Source organism: Ranitomeya imitator, chromosome 1 (genome assembly GCF_032444005.1).
Source record: "Ranitomeya imitator isolate aRanImi1 chromosome 1, aRanImi1.pri, whole genome shotgun sequence".
In the NCBI taxonomy this organism is placed as follows: domain Eukaryota; kingdom Metazoa; phylum Chordata; class Amphibia; order Anura; family Dendrobatidae; genus Ranitomeya; species Ranitomeya imitator.
In genome coordinates, this window is record NC_091282.1 from 1,157,871,037 (window position 1) to 1,157,894,701 (window position 23,665).

Consider the following 23,665-nt stretch of genomic DNA (forward strand, 5'->3'; position numbering starts at 1 on the left):
TAAGGAGTTGACAGAGGTGGACTTCCTGAAGACATCTGTCTGGATGCGCCGGTCGGAATCGACCTCCAGACGGACATCCAGAAAGTCCACCGCAACCTCGCTAGAAGTATATGTAAGCCGTATGTTAAGTCTGTTGTTGTGTAGAGTCTGCATAAAATCCCCGAGCTGGCGGGCAGACCCCCCCCACAAAAACAGAATGTCGTCAATATAACGATACCAGCAAAGCACATGGGCTGCGGCAGGCGGGCCCTCGTCACCAAAAATACCCCTCTCCCAGGCGCCAAGGAAGAGGTTGGCGTACGAGGGCGCACAAGCCGCGCCCATGGCTGTGTCACGTATCTGTAAATAAAAATTGTCCTTGAAGACAAAAAATTTTTTGTATCAATAAAGCAATTGTTTATATTATGCTCCGGGTTCTCCTATCTTTATTCGCATTCTGTGTATGCAGGTCTATAACTGTGAGATCTAGAGGGTTACGGATTCACAGACACCGTAGACCTGTATGTAATGCTAGTTACTGTTACTAGATATTATCCTTCTTTGGCGGTGATACGCATATGCGTTTTCATATGTGTCTTCATGTTGTACGTATGCACCTTGCACTTTTGTTTGCACTATATGTCTGCACTTTTTTAATAAGATAGAAACAAAAGTTATATTTTAACTATATATAGGAATCCGCTTATCCCATTGTAGTCTTTTTGGTTCCTTTGACTTTGAAGTCTAGCTGGTTTTTGTTTAAGAAAATCCAAAGCAAGCCCCTCTTCCACTGCAGCAGAGCTCCAACAGGCCTGGTCACCGCAAGTCTCTGTGTCAACTAGAACAGTTTGTAGGATTCTGTCTTAAAATGGCCTCCATGGTCGGATCAGTGCCCAGAAGCCAGCACTAAACAAAAGGCAATTAAAAAAACATGTGGAATTTGCAAAGTCCCACTGCCTGTTAAATAGATGGATGCTGGAAAAGTGGCAGAAGGTGGATTTCTCTGATGAATCTGCAGTAGAATTACACCACAGCTGCCGCAAATACTGCAGGAGACCTACTGGAGCCCGTATGGATCCAAAATACACCCAGAAAACAGTTACATTTGGTGGTGGAAAGAACATGGTCTGGGGTTACATTCAGTAAGGGTGTGGAAAACATTTGCAAGGTGGAAGGCAATATCAATAGCCTAAAATATCAAGAAGTATTAGCTACCTCTTATATTCCATATCATAAAAGGGGTCAAATTCTGCAGCAGGACGGTGCTCCATCTCATACATCCATCTCTACAACAAAGTTCCTCCAGGCAAAAAAGATCAAAGTGCTCAAGGACTGGCCAGTCCAGTCACCAGACATGAACATTACTGAGCATGTTTGGGGTAGGATGAAAGAGGAAGCTTGGAAGACAAAACCAAAGAATCCAGATGAACTCTGGGAGGCATGTAAGACTGCATTCTCTGCTGATGAATTCATTAGTAAATTGTATGAATCATTGTTGAACCACATGGATGCCATCCTTCAAGCTCATCAAGACTTAATTCCCAGGGACGGGAAGTACGTCATAGGGATTGGCCGCACTCATGGGGGGAGCGCGGCCGATCATGGCCGGGTGTCAGCTGACTATTGCAGCTGACATCCGGCACTATGTGCCAGGAGCAGTCACGGACCGCCCCCGGCACAAACATGATCACAGCGGGCTTCGCTGAGACCCTTGGTGCTCACCTTGTACCGAGCATCTCTTCCCTGCAGGCCCCAGATCCAAAATGGCCGTGGAGCTGCATCCGGGTCCTGCAGGGAGGTGGCTTAGAGAAGGTGTCGGGAAGCCTCCCTGCAGTGCACGTCAGATCGCTGATCTGACACAGTCCACAGAAAAGGTCAGATCAGCGATCTGTCACTTTACTGTGATGTACCCCCTTGGGGCAAAGTAAAAAAGTTTAAAAAAAAATTTAAATGTGTAAAAAAAAAATTCCTAAATAAATAAAAAAATAAATTGTTCCAATAAATACATTCCATTATTTAAAAAAAAATAAGTAAAAAAGTACACATATTTAGTATCGCCGCGTTCGTAACGACCGAACCTATAAAAGTGTCCCACTAGTTAACCCCTTCAGTGAACACCATAAAAAAAGAGGTAAAAAACAACGCTTTATTATCATACCTCCAAGAAGTGGAATAACACGCGATCAAAAAGACAGATATAAATAACCATGGTACCGCTGAAAACGTCATTTTGTACTGCAAAAACGAGCCACCATACAACGTCATCAGCAAAAAAATAAAAAAGGTTATAGTCCTCAGAATAATGCGATGCAAAAATAATTATTTTTTCTATAAAATAGTTTTTTATTGTATAAATGATATAAATGAGGTATCGCTGTAATCATACTGACCCGAAGAGTAAAACTGCTTTATCCATTTTACCAAATGCGGAATGGTATAAACGCCCCCCAAAAAAAGAAATTCATGAATAGCTGTTTTTTAGTCATACTACCTCACAAAAATCGGAATAAAAAGCGATCAAAAAATGTCACATGCCTGAAAATGTTACCAATAAAAACGTCAACTCGTCCTGCAAAAAACTAGACCTCACATGACTTTGTGGACCAAAATATGTTAAAATTATAGCTCTCAAAATGTAGTAACGCAAAAAAATATTTTTTGCAATAAAAAGCGTCTTTTAGTGTGTGACGGCTGCCAGTCATAAAAATCTGCTAAAAAACGCTATAAAAGTAACTCAAAAACCCCTTCATAACCCAGCCTATTTTCACCTTTATTAGGTAATAACTCGGGAATGCTTCAACGGATCGTAACTAGTGTTGAGCGATACCTTCCGATATCGGAAAGTATCGGTATCGGTTTGGATCGGCCGATATTCAAAAAATATCGGATATCGCCGATACCGATACCCGATCCCAATGCAAGTCAATGGGACCAAAATATCGGAATTAAAATAAACCCTTTCTTTCCTTGTAGGTTCATTCTACCTGAAGGAAAACAACTAAGAATAATGTAGGATGTATGGGGGAGGTGGCGGAGACATTAAAGGCAATGAGGATTAGTCCAATCAAATAGAATAGCATGTTTTTTTTTTTTTTTTAAAGAAGTTCGGATTGAAAAAGATATTGAGTATGTAAATTTTTTTTATTTTGTCAGATATTGATGTTTCACTATTCCACGCCCTTCCCCTTCTTTTTTTTCTTTTTTTTTTTTTTCTTTTCCCACACTTTCATCTTCATCATCATCAGCATCCTTGACATCAACTTCTTCACCTTATTCATCTTCTTCTTCATCTTCTACCTATTTTTTTTTTTATTACATTCTTCATATTCATTTTCTTCAACTATTATTATTCTTCCTATTCTACATATTCTTTTTATTCCACTGTTATTATTCTTCCTATTCTACTTCTTCATCATATTCTCATTTGTGACAGGCATTCCCGTAGTTGTTATCTATAAAAGTTGGAAGATTACACCTTCCGTTCTGCCAGTCACAAAAGTTACATTTGTCCGCGTTCAGTTTGGCCTGCAGCATCAGGCTTTATCCAGGGGCACCACGAGGAGGAACGGACTCACCCCCATACACTGCTTAGTCTTCTTCTGCATATAATTTAGATAATATCTTTTGCTCTGATATTAAGTCTTATGCTTAATGTTCTTCTGCTCTTTGTTCTGCAGCCTCTTGTTCTTCTGCTTCTCGGTCTTCCATGTTGTCGTCTCCAGGGTCTTCGTCTCCAGTGTCGTCATCTCCGCCGTCGTCGTCTCAGCCGTCGTCGTCTCCGCCGTCGTCGTCGTCGTCGTCATCGGGGTGGTCTTCCGGGTCGTCGTCATCGGGGTGGTCTTCCGGGTTGTCGACGTTAGGGTCTTCAACTTGGAAATGTAGCAGAAGGTACAAGAAGGCTGAGAAAATGCCAAGAACCAGCTGATGGAACTGGAACTCGGATGGCTACCCGAAGGTTCAAGAGCCTATGGAACTACCGAGGACCAGCTGACGTTACTGGAACCCGGTTACTAAGCAGGAGGTACCCGTGCTAAAAAGCACTACCAAGGACCGCCTGACGTTGGCGGAACTCGGATACCCAGAAGGAGGCACCTAAGCCAAAGGCTCTGCCCGGAACCAGATGACGTTACTGGAACCAGGATGGGGAGCAGAAGGTACAAGAGCAAAAGACACTGCCGAGAACCAGCTGACGGTACTGGAACCCGGATGGGTAGCCGAATGTCCAAGAGCCAATGGAACTACCAAGGACCAGCTGACGTTACTGGAACCCGGTTACTAAGCAGGAGGTACCCGTGCCTGAAAGCACTACCAAGGACCACCTGACATTGGTGGAACTTGGATACCCAGAAGGAGGCACCTAAGCCAAAGGCTCTGCCCGGAACCAGCTGACGGTACTGGAACCAGGATGGGGAGCAGAAGGTACAAGAGCAAAAGACACTGCCGAGAACCAGCTGACGGTGCTGGAACCAGGTGGTGGACCCCAAGGCCCACAGGAGAGGAGAGAACAGCTAGGCCGCGAGGCAGCCGCAGTTACCGAACCCCAACAGTCCTACAGGGGGAGCTGGGCCTACTGGCACTACAGAACCAGCCTTGACTACCAGTTCACGCAGCCCACATAGGAAGCTCCTAAACTGGAGGCACCCTGGAGTTGGCTAACTCGACCGCCCCACGACGGGGCAAGCATAGGCGTCTCAGTGAAGTTGACACAACCCGGAAACAGCTGACGGTGCTGAAACCAGGCTTGGCACGAGGGAGTACCTGTGACAAGAACACTGCCGAGAACCAGCTGGCGGTGCTGGAACCCGGATGCGTTGCCCCAGTGTGCAAGAGCCAATGGCACGACCGAGGACCAGCTGACGGTGCTGGAACCCGGTTACTAAGCTGTAGGTGCCCGCGCTTAAAAGCACTACCAAGGACCGCCTGGCGTTGGCGGAACTCGGATACCCAGGAGGAGGCACCTAAGCCAAAGGCTCGGCCCGGAACCAGCTGACGGTGCTGGAACCAGGTGGTGGACCCGAAGGCCCACAGGAGAGGAGAGAACAGCTAGGCCGCGAGGCAGCCGCAGTTACCGAACCCCAACAGTCCTACAGGGGGAGCTGGGCCTACTGGCACTACAGAACCAGCCTTGACTACCAGTTCACGCAGCCCACATAGGAAGCTCCTAAACTGGAGGCACCCTGGAGTTGGCTAACTCGACCGCCCCACGACGGGGCAAGCATAGGCGTCTCAGTGAAGTTGACACAACCCGGAAACAGCTGACGGTGCTGAAACCAGGCTTGGCACGAGGGAGTACCTGTGACAAGAACACTGCCGAGAACCAGCTGGCGGTGCTGGAACCCGGATGCGTTGCCCCAGTGTGCAAGAGCCAATGGCACGACCGAGGACCAGCTGACGGTGCTGGAACCCGGTTACTAAGCTGTAGGTGCCCGCGCTTAAAAGCACTACCAAGGACCGCCTGGCGTTGGCGGAACTCGGATACCCAGGAGGAGGCACCTAAGCCAAAGGCTCGGCCCGGAACCAGCTGACGGTGCTGGAACCAGGTGGTGGACCCGAAGGCCCACAGGAGAGGAGAGATCAGCTAGGCCGCGAGGCAGCCGCAGTTACCGAACCCCAACAGTCCTACAGGGGGAGCTGGGCCTACTGGCACTACAGAACCAGCCTTGACTACCAGTTCACGCAGCCCACATAGGAAGCTCCTAAACTGGAGGCACCCTGGAGTTGGCTAACTCGACCGCCCCACGACGGGGCAAGCATAGGCGTCTCAGTGAAGTTGACACAACCCGGAAACAGCTGACGGTGCTGAAACCAGGCTTGGCACGAGGGAGTACCTGTGACAAGAACACTGCCGAGAACCAGCTGGCGGTGCTGGAACCCGGATGCGTTGCCCCAGTGTGCAAGAGCCAATGGCACGACCGAGGACCAGCTGACGGTGCTGGAACCCGGTTACTAAGCTGTAGGTGCCCGCGCTTAAAAGCACTACCAAGGACCGCCTGGCGTTGGCGGAACTCGGATACCCAGGAGGAGGCACCTAAGCCAAAGGCTCGGCCCGGAACCAGCTGACGGTGCTGGAACCAGGTGGTGGACCCGAAGGCCCACAGGAGAGGAGAGAACAGCTAGGCCGCGAGGCAGCCGCAGTTACCGAACCCCAACAGTCCTACAGGGGGAACTGGGCCTACTGGCACTACAGAACCAGCCTTGACTACCAGTTCACGCAGCCCACATAGGAAGCTCCTAAACTGGAGGCACCCTGGAGTTGGCTAACTCGACCGCCCCACGACGGGGCAAGCATAGGCGTCTCAGTGAAGTTGACACAACCCGGAAACAGCTGACGGTGCTGAAACCAGGCTTGGCACGAGGGAGTACCTGTGACAAGAACACTGCCGAGAACCAGCTGGCGGTGCTGGAACCCGGATGCGTTGCCCCAGTGTGCAAGAGCCAATGGCACGACCGAGGACCAGCTGACGGTGCTGGAACCCGGTTACTAAGCTGTAGGTGCCCGCGCTTAAAAGCACTACCAAGGACCGCCTGGCGTTGGCGGAACTCGGATACCCAGGAGGAGGCACCTAAGCCAAAGGCTCGGCCCGGAACCAGCTGACGGTGCTGGAACCAGGTGGTGGACCCCAAGGCCCACAGGAGAGGAGAGAACAGCTAGGCCGCGAGGCAGCCGCAGTTACCGAACCCCAACAGTCCTACAGGGGGAGCTGGGCCTACTGGCACTACAGAACCAGCCTTGACTACCAGTTCACGCAGCCCACATAGGAAGCTCCTAAACTGGAGGCACCCTGGAGTTGGCTAACTCGACCGCCCCACGACGGGGCAAGCATAGGCGTCTCAGTGAAGTTGACACAACCCGGAAACAGCTGACGGTGCTGAAACCAGGCTTGGCACGAGGGAGTACCTGTGACAAGAACACTGCCGAGAACCAGCTGGCGGTGCTGGAACCCGGATGCGTTGCCCCAGTGTGCAAGAGCCAATGGCACGACCGAGGACCAGCTGACGGTGCTGGAACCCGGTTACTAAGCTGTAGGTGCCCGCGCTTAAAAGCACTACCAAGGACCGCCTGGCGTTGGCGGAACTCGGATACCCAGGAGGAGGCACCTAAGCCAAAGGCTCGGCCCGGAACCAGCTGACGGTGCTGGAACCAGGTGGTGGACCCCAAGGCCCACAGGAGAGGAGAGAACAGCTAGGCCGCGAGGCAGCCGCAGTTACCGAACCCCAACAGTCCTACAGGGGGAGCTGGGCCTACTGGCACTACAGAACCAGCCTTGACTACCAGTTCACGCAGCCCACATAGGAAGCTCCTAAACTGGAGGCACCCTGGAGTTGGCTAACTCGACCGCCCCACGACGGGGCAAGCATAGGCGTCTCAGTGAAGTTGACACAACCCGGAAACAGCTGACGGTGCTGAAACCAGGCTTGGCACGAGGGAGTACCTGTGACAAGAACACTGCCGAGAACCAGCTGGCGGTGCTGGAACCCGGATGCGTTGCCCCAGTGTGCAAGAGCCAATGGCACGACCGAGGACCAGCTGACGGTGCTGGAACCCGGTTACTAAGCTGTAGGTGCCCGCGCTTAAAAGCACTACCAAGGACCGCCTGGCGTTGGCGGAACTCGGATACCCAGGAGGAGGCACCTAAGCCAAAGGCTCGGCCCGGAACCAGCTGACGGTGCTGGAACCAGGTGGTGGACCCCAAGGCCCACAGGAGAGGAGAGAACAGCTAGGCCGCGAGGCAGCCGCAGTTACCGAACCCCAACAGTCCTACAGGGGGAGCTGGGCCTACTGGCACTACAGAACCAGCCTTGACTACCAGTTCACGCAGCCCACATAGGAAGCTCCTAAACTGGAGGCACCCTGGAGTTGGCTAACTCGACCGCCCCACGACGGGGCAAGCATAGGCGTCTCAGTGAAGTTGACACAACCCGGAAACAGCTGACGGTGCTGAAACCAGGCTTGGCACGAGGGAGTACCTGTGACAAGAACACTGCCGAGAACCAGCTGGCGGTGCTGGAACCCGGATGCGTTGCCCCAGTGTGCAAGAGCCAATGGCACGACCGAGGACCAGCTGACGGTGCTGGAACCCGGTTACTAAGCTGTAGGTGCCCGCGCTTAAAAGCACTACCAAGGACCGCCTGGCGTTGGCGGAACTCGGATACCCAGGAGGAGGCACCTAAGCCAAAGGCTCGGCCCGGAACCAGCTGACGGTGCTGGAACCAGGTGGTGGACCCCAAGGCCCACAGGAGAGGAGAGAACAGCTAGGCCGCGAGGCAGCCGCAGTTACCGAACCCCAACAGTCCTACAGGGGGAGCTGGGCCTACTGGCACTACAGAACCAGCCTTGACTACCAGTTCACGCAGCCCACATAGGAAGCTCCTAAACTGGAGGCACCCTGGAGTTGGCTAACTCGACCGCCCCACGACGGGGCAAGCATAGGCGTCTCAGTGAAGTTGACACAACCCGGAAACAGCTGACGGTGCTGAAACCAGGCTTGGCACGAGGGAGTACCTGTGACAAGAACACTGCCGAGAACCAGCTGGCGGTGCTGGAACCCGGATGCGTTGCCCCAGTGTGCAAGAGCCAATGGCACGACCGAGGACCAGCTGACGGTGCTGGAACCCGGTTACTAAGCTGTAGGTGCCCGCGCTTAAAAGCACTACCAAGGACCGCCTGGCGTTGGCGGAACTCGGATACCCAGGAGGAGGCACCTAAGCCAAAGGCTCGGCCCGGAACCAGCTGACGGTGCTGGAACCAGGTGGTGGACCCCAAGGCCCACAGGAGAGGAGAGAACAGCTAGGCCGCGAGGCAGCCGCAGTTACCGAACCCCAACAGTCCTACAGGGGGAGCTGGGCCTACTGGCACTACAGAACCAGCCTTGACTACCAGTTCACGCAGCCCACATAGGAAGCTCCTAAACTGGAGGCACCCTGGAGTTGGCTAACTCGACCGCCCCACGACGGGGCAAGCATAGGCGTCTCAGTGAAGTTGACACAACCCGGAAACAGCTGACGGTGCTGAAACCAGGCTTGGCACGAGGGAGTACCTGTGACAAGAACACTGCCGAGAACCAGCTGGCGGTGCTGGAACCCGGATGCGTTGCCCCAGTGTGCAAGAGCCAATGGCACGACCGAGGACCAGCTGACGGTGCTGGAACCCGGTTACTAAGCTGTAGGTGCCCGCGCTTAAAAGCACTACCAAGGACCGCCTGGCGTTGGCGGAACTCGGATACCCAGGAGGAGGCACCTAAGCCAAAGGCTCGGCCCGGAACCAGCTGACGGTGCTGGAACCAGGTGGTGGACCCCAAGGCCCACAGGAGAGGAGAGAACAGCTAGGCCGCGAGGCAGCCGCAGTTACCGAACCCCAACAGTCCTACAGGGGGAGCTGGGCCTACTGGCACTACAGAACCAGCCTTGACTACCAGTTCACGCAGCCCACATAGGAAGCTCCTAAACTGGAGGCACCCTGGAGTTGGCTAACTCGACCGCCCCACGACGGGGCAAGCATAGGCGTCTCAGTGAAGTTGACACAACCCGGAAACAGCTGACGGTGCTGAAACCAGGCTTGGCACGAGGGAGTACCTGTGACAAGAACACTGCCGAGAACCAGCTGGCGGTGCTGGAACCCGGATGCGTTGCCCCAGTGTGCAAGAGCCAATGGCACGACCGAGGACCAGCTGACGGTGCTGGAACCCGGTTACTAAGCTGTAGGTGCCCGCGCTTAAAAGCACTACCAAGGACCGCCTGGCGTTGGCGGAACTCGGATACCCAGGAGGAGGCACCTAAGCCAAAGGCTCGGCCCGGAACCAGCTGACGGTGCTGGAACCAGGTGGTGGACCCCAAGGCCCACAGGAGAGGAGAGAACAGCTAGGCCGCGAGGCAGCCGCAGTTACCGAACCCCAACAGTCCTACAGGGGGAGCTGGGCCTACTGGCACTACAGAACCAGCCTTGACTACCAGTTCACGCAGCCCACATAGGAAGCTCCTAAACTGGAGGCACCCTGGAGTTGGCTAACTCGACCGCCCCACGACGGGGCAAGCATAGGCGTCTCAGTGAAGTTGACACAACCCGGAAACAGCTGACGGTGCTGAAACCAGGCTTGGCACGAGGGAGTACCTGTGACAAGAACACTGCCGAGAACCAGCTGGCGGTGCTGGAACCCGGATGCGTTGCCTTGCCTATTAAAGATTGTCTTCCTAGAGCCCCAACTAGCGGTGTTGGAGCAAAGGGTAAGCAGGGGGAGATGAGTGTAGGCCGAAGCCTGCACTGGAGGCAGCTTTGTGTCTGCGTTGCGTTTGCAGGACACTTTGCCGGCTACACACTGGGGGAACAGCTGGCATTGCTGAACCCCACTAACACAATGGCATGTGTTTTTATCTGTGCAGCTAGCACTTGCGGGCAAAAACTTGCGATGTTAGAGCCCGTGTTGAAGCAGGAGGAGGAGGAGAGGAGCAGAGTGTAGGCCGAAGCCTAGTTGAACCAATTTCAAAGGAAACCTTTAACCCCCCCCTCAGGTGTTACAAAGTACAAGAGACACACCTTGTGCAGTATTAATGCTGCACAAGTGAAAGGTTGCTCTATTAATTTGTCTACTTGCACACGCTGAATGAAAGACATACACAATTTACCCCATTCTACAGTCAAACTGTAGTGGATGCGTGACTTGGTTTTTTGATGAGACGCAGCACAGGTGTCCAAAATAACGCCTTGGTGCTTGGCGCAGCTTCCTGAGCGTTGTTATTTGCTGTACAGGAGTCTGCGCTCTTGTGTTATCCCTTGGCAATGCCCTGTTAGCGCTGCCCATCTTATGACCTCATTTCATGTTGGCCGGTGCGGTTAACGATGGCCATAAATCCCAGACCCACAGTGTCTTTTCATAAAGCCACACTGCGGTGCTGGGATTCGTGGCCTTGAGCAGTAAATATTTTGGCCGCTCACACACGTCCTTACACCTGCTTCAGACTGGGCGGCCTCTGCTGATCCCTTCTCGCATGCCGCGGCCATGAGGCTGCACAGTCTGAAGAAGGCGGAAGGAGATGAGTTAAGACAGGCGAAGATATGCACTGCTCGTGCCCATCAATCACACCCTCGCAGTCAAAATAATTAAGACAACGAGGAGCATTTTATTCAGGCAGGGCGGACGAACAGGCGCAAGTAGCCAACCAATGATGTCAGAAGACGGGAAGCGCTACCAAGGGGGGTGCTGCGTATCATTAGAAAGGAAAGTCACACCTCAGGGACAGTGGAATGGTCTCAAAGAGACACATTTTGTACGTGTTGAGTTCCACGTGGGCAAGGAGAAAACGTCAGCCACCTTGTACAAATGCAGCAGTACTGCTGTACAAGGTGGCTGTTATACATAGAAACACCTGGGGGTGGTGGCCAGGCTCCCTTCAATTTCAGTTCATGTGCCTGCGTGGCGTTTGCAGGTCACATTGCAAGCTGCACAGCAGGGGAACAGCTGGCGGTGCTGAACCCCACTAACACATTGGCTGGTGTTTTTCTCTGTGCAGCTAGCATGTCCGGGCAGAAACTGGCATTGTTTGAGCCCAGGGTCAGCAGGAGGAGGAGAGGAGCAAAGTGTAGGCCGAAGCCTGCACTGGTGGCAGCTTTTGTTCTGTTGTGCCAGCGTGGCTTGTGCTGGACACGTTGCCGACTACACAGCAGGGGAACAGCTGGCGGTGCTGAACCCCACTAACACATTGGCTGGTGTTTTTCTCTGTGCAGCTAGCATTTCCGGGCAAAAACTAGCGGTGTTTGAGCCCAGGGTCAGCAGGAGGAGTAGAGGAGCAGAGTGTTGGCCAAAGCCTAGTTGAACCAATTTCAAAGGTTACCTTTAACCCCCCCCTCAGGTGTTGCAAGGTACAAGAGCCACACCTTGTGCAGCATTAATGCTGCACAAGTAAAAGGTTGCTCTATTTGTTTTGCTCCTTGCACACGCTGACTAAAACACGTACACTATTTAGCCCATTATACTGTCAAACAGTTGTGGAGGCGTGACTTGTCTTTTTAACGAGACGCAGCACAGGTGTCAAAATTTGCACCTAGGTACTGGGCGCAGATTCCTGAGCGTTGTTATTTGCTGTACAGGAGTCTGCGCTATTGTGATCCCTTGGCCATGCGCTGTGAGCGCTTCCTGTCTTCTGACCTCATTTCATGTCGGCCGTTGCGGTTAGCGATGGACATGAATCCCAGACCCACAGTGTGTTTTCAAAAAATCACACTGCGTGGCTGGGATTCGTGGCCTTGTGCAGTAAATAGGTTTGCCGCTTACACATGTCCTTACACCTGCTCCAGACTGGGCGGCCTCAGCTGATCCCTTATCGCCTACCACGGCCAGGAGGCCGCACAGTCTGAAGAAGGCGGAAGGAGATGAGTTAAGACAGGCGAACATATGCACTGCTCGTGCCCATAAACCACACCCTCGCTGACAAAATAAATATGACAACGAGGGGCGTTGTTTCTAGCAGGGCGGATGCACAGGCGCAGCCAGCTAACCATGATGACAAAAGACGGGAAACGCTACCAAGGGGGGTGCTGCGTATCATTACAAAGGAAAGTCACACCTCAGGGACAGTGGAATGGTCTCAATGAGACACATTTTGTACGTGTTGAGTTCCACGTGGGCAAGGAGAAAAAGTCAGCCACCTTGTACAAATGCAGCAGTACTGCTGTACTAGGTGGCTGTTATACATAGAAACACCTGGGGGGGTGGGGCCAGGTTCCCTTTTAATTTCAGTTCCTGTGCCTGCATGGCGTTTGCAGGTCACGTTGCCGGCTACACAGCAGGGGAACAGCTGGCGTTGCTGAACCCCACTAACACATTGGCTGGTGTTTTTCTCTGTGCAGCTAGCACTTCCGGGCAAAAACTAGCGGTGTTTGAGCCCAGGGTCAGCAGGAGGAGGAGAGGAGCAGAGTGTAGGCCGAAGCCTGCACTGGTGGCAGCTTTTGTTCTGTTGTGCCAGCGTGGCTTGTGCTGGACACGTTGCCGACTACACAGCAGGGGAACAGCTGGCGGTGCTGAACCCCACTGACACATCACCTAGTGTTTTTTTCTGTGTAGACAACACTTCCAGGTGGCAACTGACAGTGTTGAAACCCAGGGAATCAAAGAGGAGCAGAGTGTAGGCCGAAGCCTGCAGTGGAGCAAGTTGAAAGGGAACCTTTAACCCCCCCCCCAGGCATTTGTTGCTGAAAGAGCCATCTTGTACAGCAGTAATACTGCACATGGAAAATGGTGGCTCCGAAAATTATGCTCCTTGCAAACGCTGAAGTACACACTCATATAATGTGTCCCCTCACACCGTCAAACCATCCCGGAAGTGGGACTTTCCTTTGTAATGTGACACAGCACAGCCGTCATTCCAACCCCCTTGGTGCCGGGCACCACCTCCTCAACGTTGTTTGGTTCTGTCACGGAGCCCGCACTGTAATGTTATCCCTTGGCCATGCACAGTTAGCGGTGCCCGTCTTCTGACATCATGTAGGTGTCAGGCTGGCAGTGCCTGTGCGTCCAAGCTGCCCGAGATCCAACCTTGCAGTGTCATCTAATGTAGTCCCACTGCGGGCCAGGGATCCATGGGCATGCGCAGTGCATATCATCGCCTCTCACTCACCTCCTTCCTGCTTCTTCAGACTGTGCGGCGTCACGGCCGTGGCATGCTATTAGGGATCAGCTGACGCCGCCTAGTCTGAAGAAGCGTGAAGAAGGGGAGTGAGAGGCTAGTATATGCACTGCGCATGGCCATGGATACCAGGCCCACTGTGGGATCACATTAGACGACACTGCGAGGTGTGATTTCGGGCAGCGTGGACGCACAGGCGCAGCCAGGACGACAACAAATGATGTCAGAGGACGGGCAGCGCAAACTGTGCATGGCCAAGGGATAACATAACAGCGCAGGGTCCATGACGGAATCAAACAACGCTAAGGAGGCAGCGCACGGTGCCAAGGGGGTAGCAATGACGGCTGTGCTGCGTCACATTACAAAGGAAAGTCCCACCTCCGGGACGGTTGGACGGTGTGAGGGGACACATTACATGAGTGTGTAGTTCAGCGTTTGCAAGGAGCATAATTTCAAGAGCGACCTTTCCCTTGTGCAGTATTAGTGCTGCACATGGTGGCTCTTTCAGTAACAAACGCCTAGGGGGGGGGGGGGGACAGGTCCCCTTACATTTTAGTTGTGCCAGCGTGGCGGTCGCATGACACGTTGCCGGATACACAGCTGGGGATCAGCTGACGTTACTGAACCCCAATAACAGAGGAGCGACTGTTGACTGTGCACACAGCACTTCCAGGCACCAACTGGCGGTGTTAGAGCCCAGGGACAGCAGGAGGAGCAGATTGGAGGTATTGCCGCACACACAGCTGGGGATCAGCTGACGTTACTGAACCCCAATAACAGAGGAGCGACTGTTGACTGTGCACACAGCACTTCCAGGCACCAACTAGCGGTGTTAGAGCCCAGGGACAGCAGGAGGAGCAGATTGGAGGTATTGCCGCACACACAGCTGGGGATCAGCTGACGTTACTGAACCCCAATAACAGAGGAGCGACTGTTGACTGTGCACACAGCACTTCCAGGCACCAACTGGCGGTGTTAGAGCCCAGGGACAGCAGGAGGAGCAGAGGAACAGAGTGTAGGCCGAAGCCTGATTGGAGCAAGTTGAAAGGAAACCTTTAACCCCCCCCCCAAGACGTTTGTAGCTGAAAGAGCCATGTTGTGCAGCACTAAGGATGCAAAAGGAAAAGGTTGCTCTTTTAATTATGCTCCTTGCAAACACCGAAGTAAACACTAAAAATGTGTCCCTTTATACCGTTAAACCGTTCCGGAGGTGCGAATTTCCTTCGCAATGGGACACAGCACAGCTGTCATTCCTATCCCCTTGATGCCGTGCGCTGCCTCCTCAGCGTTGTTTTAAGCTGCCACGGAGCCTGCGCTGTTCTGTTAGCCCTTGGCCATGCCCAATTAGCGCTGCCTGTCTTCTGACATAATTTGGTGTCAGGCTGTCAGTGCCTGTGCGTCCACGCTGCTCCAGATCCCGCCTCGCAGTCTCATCTAACGTAATCCCACTGCGGGCCTTGGAACCATGGGCATGCACAGTGCATAACCTCGACTCTCACTCCCCTCCTTCCCTCTTCTTCAGACTGTGCGGTGTCACGGCCGTGGCATGCTAGGGATCAGCTGACGGCGCACAGTCTAAAGAAGGCGGAGGGAAATGAGCGAGAGCCCGAGGGGAAGATATGCACTGCGCATGCCCATGGATCCCAGGCCCGCAGTGTGACTCAATCAGAAGACACTGCGAGGCGGGATCTCGGGCACCGCGGCCGCACAGGCGCAGCCAGCCTGACACCAAATTATGTCAGAAGACAGGCAGCGCAAATAGGGCATGCCCAAGGGATAACAGAACAGCGCAGGCTCCGTGACAGCTTAAAACAACGCTGAGGAGGCAGCGCATGGCACCAAGGGGGTAGGAATGACGGCTGTGCTGCGTCACATTACGAAGGAAAGTCCCAGCTCCGGGACGGTATAACGGTATCAGTGAACACATTTTATAAGTGTTAAGTTCTGCGTGTGCAAAGAGCTAAAAAAAAAGAGCTACCTTTTCCTTGTGCAGCATTACTGCTGCACAAGATGGCTCTTTCAGTAACAAACGACGGGGGGGGGGGGGGACAGGTTCCCTTACATTTAGGTTGTTGTGCCAGCGTGGCGGTCGCAGGACACATTGCCGGCTACACAGCTGGGGATCAGCTGACGTTACTGAAACCCAATAACACTGGGTCGTATGTTTTTACTGTGCAGCCTGCACTTCTGAGCCGCAACTGGCGGTGTTGGAGCCCAGGAATAGCAGTTCAGGTGGTAGAAAGATGAACACAGCAGGAGACCTGGATGACACCCAATTACTTAATCAGGCAGAGGAGTGGCAAATTCCTGCGAGATCCAGGCCTGGTTCATTTTCAGGAAAGTAAGCCGGTCAACGTTATCGGAGGATAGTCGCATGCGACGGTCTGTTAGTACACCACCTGCGGCACTAAAGGCACGTTCCGATAAGACACTAGCCGCAGGGCAAGCCAGCACCTCCAATGCATACTGGCTTAGCTCTGGCCATGTATCCAGCTTAGAGACCCAAAACTTGAACGGGGAAGAGCCGTCTGGGAGTACAGTAAGAGGGCAAGCCATGTAGTCTGTCACCATCTGACGGAACCGTTGCCTCCTGCTGACTGGAGCCGCCGGTGATGGTGTAGACATTTGGGGCGGGCACACAAAAGTGTGCCAGAGTTGTGCCATACTGGGCTTGCCTTGGGCAGAGGCACTGCTTCTGCTCCCTCTTTGGGCAGAGCCTCCCCCACTGCCTCGACGCACTGAGCTGCTTTGTAAAGCACTAGCAGCACTCCTCTCAGTTGGACAGGAGAAGATGATGGAATTCACCAGTGTGTCGTGGTACTCCCGCAATTTACGCTCCCGGGTCAACGCAGGGATGAGGTTTTGGACGTTGTCCCGGTAGCGAGGATCGAGGAGGGTGAACACCCAATAATCAGGCATGTTGAGAATGTGGTCGATGCGGCGGTCGTTTCTCAGGCACTGCAGCATGAAATCCACCATGTGCTGCAGAGTGCCAACCGGCCCAGAAACGCTGTCCCCTGCTTGAGACATGATCTCTGCCCGCTCGTCATCACCCCACCCTCGCTGTACACACTGACCACTGGACAATTGTGTCGCTCCCTCCTCTGGACGGAGCTCTTCCTCCTCCATTGACTCCTCCTCATCCTCCTCACAAATTGGCCCCTGCGTACCTCTTTGTGAGGAACCACGTGGCGCTGACTCTCCAGAAGCTGATGGAAAAGGTGACTCCTCATCCTCCACCTCTTCCACCACATCATCCCTTAACCCTTGCAAAGTTTGCTGAAGCAGGCAGATAAGGGGGACAGTCATGCTGACTAGTGCATCATCTGCACTTGCCATCCGCGTGGAATAATCAAAAGGACGCAAAACCTGGCAGACGTCCTTCATAGTGGCCCACTCTGTGGTTGTGAAGTCTGATCGGCGCTGACTGCGACTTCTTTGCGCCTGATGCAGCTGGTACTCCATAACTGCTTGCTGCTGCTCACACAACCGCTCCAACATATGTAACGTGGAATTCCACCGGGTAGGTAGGTCACATATGATGCGGTGTTCCGGAAGGCGGAATCGGCGCTGCAGAGCAGCAATGCGGGATCTGGCCAAGCTGGAACGCCGCAAGTGAGCACACTCTAGGCGGACCTTGTGCAGCAGGGCATCAAGATCCGGATAGTCCCTCAGAAAACTCTGCACAACCAAATTGAGCACATGTGCCAGACATGGGATGTGAGTGAGGTTGCCAAGGGCCAAAGCTGCCACCAGATTTCGGCCATTGTCACACACTACCATGCCTGGCTGGAGATTCGCTGGCAGTAACCACACATCGCTCTCCTGCTTTATGGCATTCCAGAGCTCCTGCGCTGTGTGGCTTCGATGCCCCAATGAAACTAGTTTCAAGACGGCCTGCTGACGTTTGGCCACGGCTGTGCTCATGTCGGTCATAGGTAAACGTTCACGGGTCCATGTGGGGGTGGACTGTGACGGATCCTGCAGAGAGGAATCAGAGGAACTGGTGTAAGAGGAGGAGTCGATGCGTACAGACTGGATTCCTGCAATCCTTGGAGTGGGCAGGACACGTCCTGCGCCACTCGCACGATCTGTACCTGGCTCAACAACATTAACCCAATGGGCAGTGAGGGAAACATATCGCCCCTGTCCATGCTGACTGGTCCACGCATCGGTGGTGAGGTGGACCTTGCTACTGACGGCGTTCAGTAGCGCATGTTTTATGTTTGCCTCAACATGCCTGTGCAGGGCAGGGACAGCCTGCCTGCTGAAGTAAAAGCGGCTGGGCACCTTGTACTGTGGGACTGCCAATGCCATCAAGTCACGGAAGCTGTCAGTCTCCACCAGCCTGAACGAGAGCATTTCCAGGGACAACAGTTTGGCAATGCCTGCATTCAGAGCCTGTGCTCGGGGGTGGTTGGCCGAGAATGCCCGCCTTTTCTCCCATGCCTGTACTACCGATGGCTGTAGAGTAGACTGGGAGTGTGAGGATGACTGGGAAGGTGGTGCTGTGGGTGGAATTACACAAGGTCTCTGGGAGGAAGCCAAACCAGCTGTGCGTGAGCTGGAGGAAGAGGCAACACGAGCTGAAGAGGTGGTAGCTGCCGCTGTTGGTTGGCCTACATCTTCAGTGTGTTTCTGTAACTCCACCGCGTGCCTGGTCCGCACATGTTTCCACATATTTGTGGTATTGAGGTTGCTGACATTTTTCCCTCTTTTTACTTTATGATGACACAGCTTGCATTTGACAAAACAAATGTCATCTGCAACTGTGTCAAAAAAGGACCAGGCACTGCAAGTCTTGGGAGCGCCCTTTTTGGCTTTGGAAAGAGACAGGCTCCTAACGGGTGCCAAAGTGGAGGCTACAGGCTCCGCAGTCTTCCCCCTCCCTCTCCCTCTTTGGCCCGTAAGAGGAAGCTCTTCCTCTGAGCTGCTCCCACCACCTTCCTGTTCCTCACGCCACGATGGGTCAAGGACCTCATCATCTCCACTACCCTCTGCCACCAACTGCTCCTCCTGGGTAGTCTCAGCAGCACAGTACGCACGAGAAAGCGGCACCTGAGTTTCATCATCAGATGCGTACTGCGCTGTGGTCACCGGAGGCACTGGCCCACCTGCCTCTTCAGAGTCAGAGAGAAAAAGGTGTTGGGCATCACTGCACACTGCCTCTTCTTCCATTTCTCCAATGCTGCTTGGCTGGCCCCCTGTTTCCAAGCCAAGAGATTCAGAGAACAGAAGTAGAGACGGCTCCTGTCCTGGGCTCTCTGACTGCCTGGCCAATTTGGCAGGTGGTGAAGAGACAGATGGCTGCTCTCCAGTGCTCTGTGCCTGAGAGGATGTGGCACTAACTGAAGTCGATGCCGAGGCGTTAGCTGCCATCCACCCGACAACGGCTTCAATTTGGTCTTCACGCAGCAGCGGTGCACGGCGCTCTCCGACAAAGCTGCGCATGAAGGACTGTTCCCTGCTGAAACTGAGTGACGACGAGTCACCGGCGCCCGCAGCAGGCACAGAATCACCACGTCCTCTCCCTGCTCCTCTCCCTGCTCCGCGCCCACGCCCACGTGCCTTACTCCCTGCCCTCTTCATCTTGGTTGACAGATAAAGATAAGCAGAAAAGTACTAAGGCCTTAGTGTGCTTATTCCTGTAATGCTCCTCCTAACAGGTGTAAGAAACACTAATGTTGTAAATTGTGGACTAAACTTTATTATTTTTCAAATGTGGCCTACACAAGTGTAAGTTGTGTTTGGTGAACTTAACCTTTTTTTTGGTGCAGATCGGGCTACAGAGCTAGTTTAAATCACACGGAGACCGTGCAGACAGCCGTAAACGGCGCTGCAAGGCCAAGAAACCCTCCTCTAGGTTATCCTATATAGTGTTTTTCCACTATTTAGCTGGATACAAGTGGAAAGACACTAATAGGAATTTTTTTTTTCAAATTTTAAACTGGCTGCACTATTTGAAAAAAAGGAAATTGTTTTTCAAGGTATGAGGCAGTAACGCACCCTGAGCTGAATCCAACCGGCTATGGCTGCACACAGACTACAGGGCGAGCTGCGCTCACACAGAGACCGTGCAGACAGCCGTAAACGGCGCTGCAAGGCCCCCAAAAAAACCTCTAGGTTATCCTATGTAGTGTTTTTCCACAATTGAGCTGGAGACTGGTGGAAAGACACTAATAGGAATTTTTTTTTTTTTCAAATTTTAAACAGGCTGCACTATTTGAAAAAAAGGAAAATTTTTCTCAAGGTATGAGCCAGTAACGAACCCTGAGCTGAATCCAACCGGCTATGGCTGCACACAGACTACAGGGCGAGCTGGGCTCACACGGAGACCGTGCAGACAGCCGTAAACGGCGCTGCAAGGCCAAAAAACCCTCCTCTAGGTTATCCTATATAGTGTTTTTCCACTATTTAGCTGGATACGAGTGGAAAGACACTAATAGGAATTTTTTTTTTTTTCAAATTTTAAACAGGCTGCACTATTTGAAAAAAAGGAAAATTTTTCTCAAGGTATGAGCCAGTAACGAACCCTGAGCTGAATCCAACCGGCTATGGCTGCACACAGACTACAGGGCGAGCTGGGCTCACACGGAGACCGTGCAGACAGCCGTAAACGGCGCTGCAAGGCCAAAAAACCCTCCTCTAGGTTATCCTATATAGTGTTTTTCCACTATTTAGCTGGATACGAGTGGAAAGACACTAATAGGAATTTTTTTTTTCAAATTTTAAACAGGCTGCACTATTTGAAAAAAAGGAAAATTTTTCTCAAGGTATGAGCCAGTAACGAACCCTGAGCTGAATCCAACCGGCTATGGCTGCACACAGACTACAGGGCGAGCTGGGCTCACACGGAGACCGTGCAGACAGCCGTAAACGGCGCTGCAAGGCCCAAAAACCCCCCTCTAGGTTATCCTATGTAGTGTTTTTCCACAATAGAGCTGGAGACTGGTGGAAAAACACTAATAGGAAATTTGAGAAAAAATGTGCAGCAGGCTGCACTAAGAGCAAAAAAGAACAACTGTGTGAGGCAGTGTGAACCCCCCCTGAGCTGAATACAACTGGGTATATGGCTGCACACAGACTACAGAGTGAGCTGCACACACACACACACACAGAGACCTTGCAGAACGCTGTTAAAACAGCGCTGCAAGGCAAGAGCAAGGTGAACAGTGAAGAACACACAGCGTTTTGCTAAATTAGCCTTTGGAAAGGAAAATAAAGCAATTAGCTAGCTCGACTGGCCCTCAGTTAGAACACAGCGTCCTGTCCCTAACTGAAATCACAGCAGAGTGAGCGCAAAATGGCGGCAGCGCTTTTTTATAGTGCAGAGTGACATCATTTCAGCAGCCAATCCCAGCCTTGCCAGTACTTACATGCCCACCATGCTAAACAGGATGTGCCCACACTTTCATTCATTCCTCATTGGCTGCTGCGTTCAATTTGAATTCTGGGAACTTCCGATTCCGGTATCCGATACGCGGGAAGTATCGGAATTCAGTATCGGAATTCCGATACCGCAAATATCGGCCGATACCCGATACTTGCGGTATCGGAATGCTCAACACTAATCGTAACGGTTCCGAGAATGTTTTTTTGTGACATATTGGGCTTCATGTTAATGGTAAATTTAGGTCAATAATTTTTGCGTTTATTTGTGAAAAAATTGAAATTTGGCTAAAATTTTGAAAATTTCACAATTTTCAAATTTTGAATTTTTATTCTGTTAAACCAGAGAGTTATGGGACACAAAATAGTTAATAAATAACATTTCCCACCTGTCTACTTTGCATCAGCACAATTTTGAAAATAATTTTTTTTTTTGCTAGGAAGTTATAAGGGTTAAAATTTGACCAGCGATTTCTCATTTTTACAACGAAATTTACAAAACCATTTTTTTTAGGGACCACCTCACATTTGAAGTCAGTTTGAGGGGTCTGTATAGCTGAAAATACCCAAAAGTGACACCATTCTAAAAACTGTACCCCTCAAGGTGCTCAAAATCACATTCAAGAAGTTTATTAACCTTTCAGGTGCTTCACAGCAGCAGAAGCAACATGAAAGGAAAAAATGAATATTTAATTTTGTAGTCACAAAAATGATGTTTTAGCAACAATTTTTTTTTATTTTCCCAAGGGTAAAAAGAGAAACTGGACCACAAACATTATTGTACAATTTGTCCTGAGTACGCCGATACCTCATATGTGGGGGAACCACTGTCAGGGCGCACGACAGGGTTCTGAAGGGAAGGAGAGCCATTTGACTTTTGCAATGAAAAATTGGCTCCAATCTTTAGCGGACACCATGTCGCGTTTGGAGAGCCCCTGTGAGCCTAAATATTGGAGATTCCCCATAAGTGACCCCATTTTGGAAAGTAGACCCCCCAAGGAGCTTATCTAGATGCATAGTGAGTACTTTGAACCCCCAGGTGCTTCACAAATTGATCCGTAAAAATGAAAAAGTACTTTTTTTTCACAAAAAATTTATTTTAGCCTCAATTTTTTCATTTTTACATGGGCAACAGGATAAAATGGATCCTAATTTGTGTTGGACAATTTCTCCTGGGTACACCGATACTGCATATGTGGTCACAAACCACTTTTTGTGCACACGGCAAGGCTCGGAAGATAAGGAGCGCCATTTGACTTTTGAATGAAAAATTAGCTCCAATCGTTAGCGGACACCATGTCGCGTTTGGAGATCCCCTGTGTGCCTAAACATTGGAGCTCTCCCACATGTGACCCCATTTTCGAAACTAGAATCCCCAAGGAACTTATCTGGATGCATAGTGAAGACTTTGAAACCCCAGGTGCTTCACAAATTGATCCGAAAAAAGAAACAGTACTTTTTTTCACAAAAAAATTCATTTAGCCTCAATTTGTTCATTTCCACATGGGCAACAGGATAAAATGGATCGTACAATTTATTGGGCAATTTCTCCTGAGTACAATGATACCTCACATGTGGGGGTAAACCACTGTTTGGGCACGCGGCAGGGCCCGGAAGGGAAGGAGTGCCATTTGACTTTTTGAATGAAAAATTAGCTCCAATTGTTAGCAGACACCATGTCGCGTTTGGAGAGCCCCTGTGTGCCTAAACATTTGAGCTCCCCCACATGTGACCCCATTTTGGAAACGAGACCTACCTTGGAACTAATGTAGATGTGTGGTGACCACTTTAAACCCCAAGTGCTTCATAAAGTTTATAATGCAGAGCCGTGAAAATAAAAAATAATTTTTCTTTGCTCAAAAATTATTTTTTAGCCTGCAATTTTTTATTTTCTCAAGAGTAACAGGAGAAATTGGACCCCAAAAGTTGTTGTCCAGTTTGTCCTGAGTACGCTGATTCCACATATGTGTTTGGGCACACGTCGGGGCTCAGAAGGGAAGTAGTGACTTTTGAAATGCAGACTTTGATGGAATGGTCTGCGGGCGTCACGTTGTGTTTGCAGAACCCCTGATGTGCCTAAGCAGTAGAAACCCCCCACAAGTGACCAGATTTTGGAAACTAGACCCCCCACGGAACTTATCTAGATATGTGGTGAGCACTTTGAACCCTTAAGTGCTTCACAGAAGTTTACAACGCAGAGCCGTGAAAATAAAAAATCATTTTTCTTTCCTCAAAAATGATGTTTTAGCAAGCAATTTTTTATTTTCACAAGGGTAACAAAAGAAACTAGACCCCAATATTTGTTGCACAGTTTTCACTGAGTATGCTGGTACCCCATATGTGGGGGTAAACCACTGTTTGGGCACACGTCGGGGCTCGGAAGGGAAGTTGTGACTTTGGAAATGCAGACTTTGATGGAATGGTCTGCGGGCATCACTTTGTATTTGCAGAGCCCCTGATGTGACTAAACAGTAGAAACCCCCCACAAGTGACCCAATTTTGGAAACTAGACCCCGAGGTAACTTACCTAGATATGTGTTGAGCACTTTGAACCCCCAAGTGCTTCACAGAAGTTCACAACGCAGAGCCGTGATAATAAAAAATCATTTTTCTTTCCTCAAAAAAGATGTTTTAGCAAGCAATTTTTTATTTTCATAACGGTAACAGGAGAAATTGGACC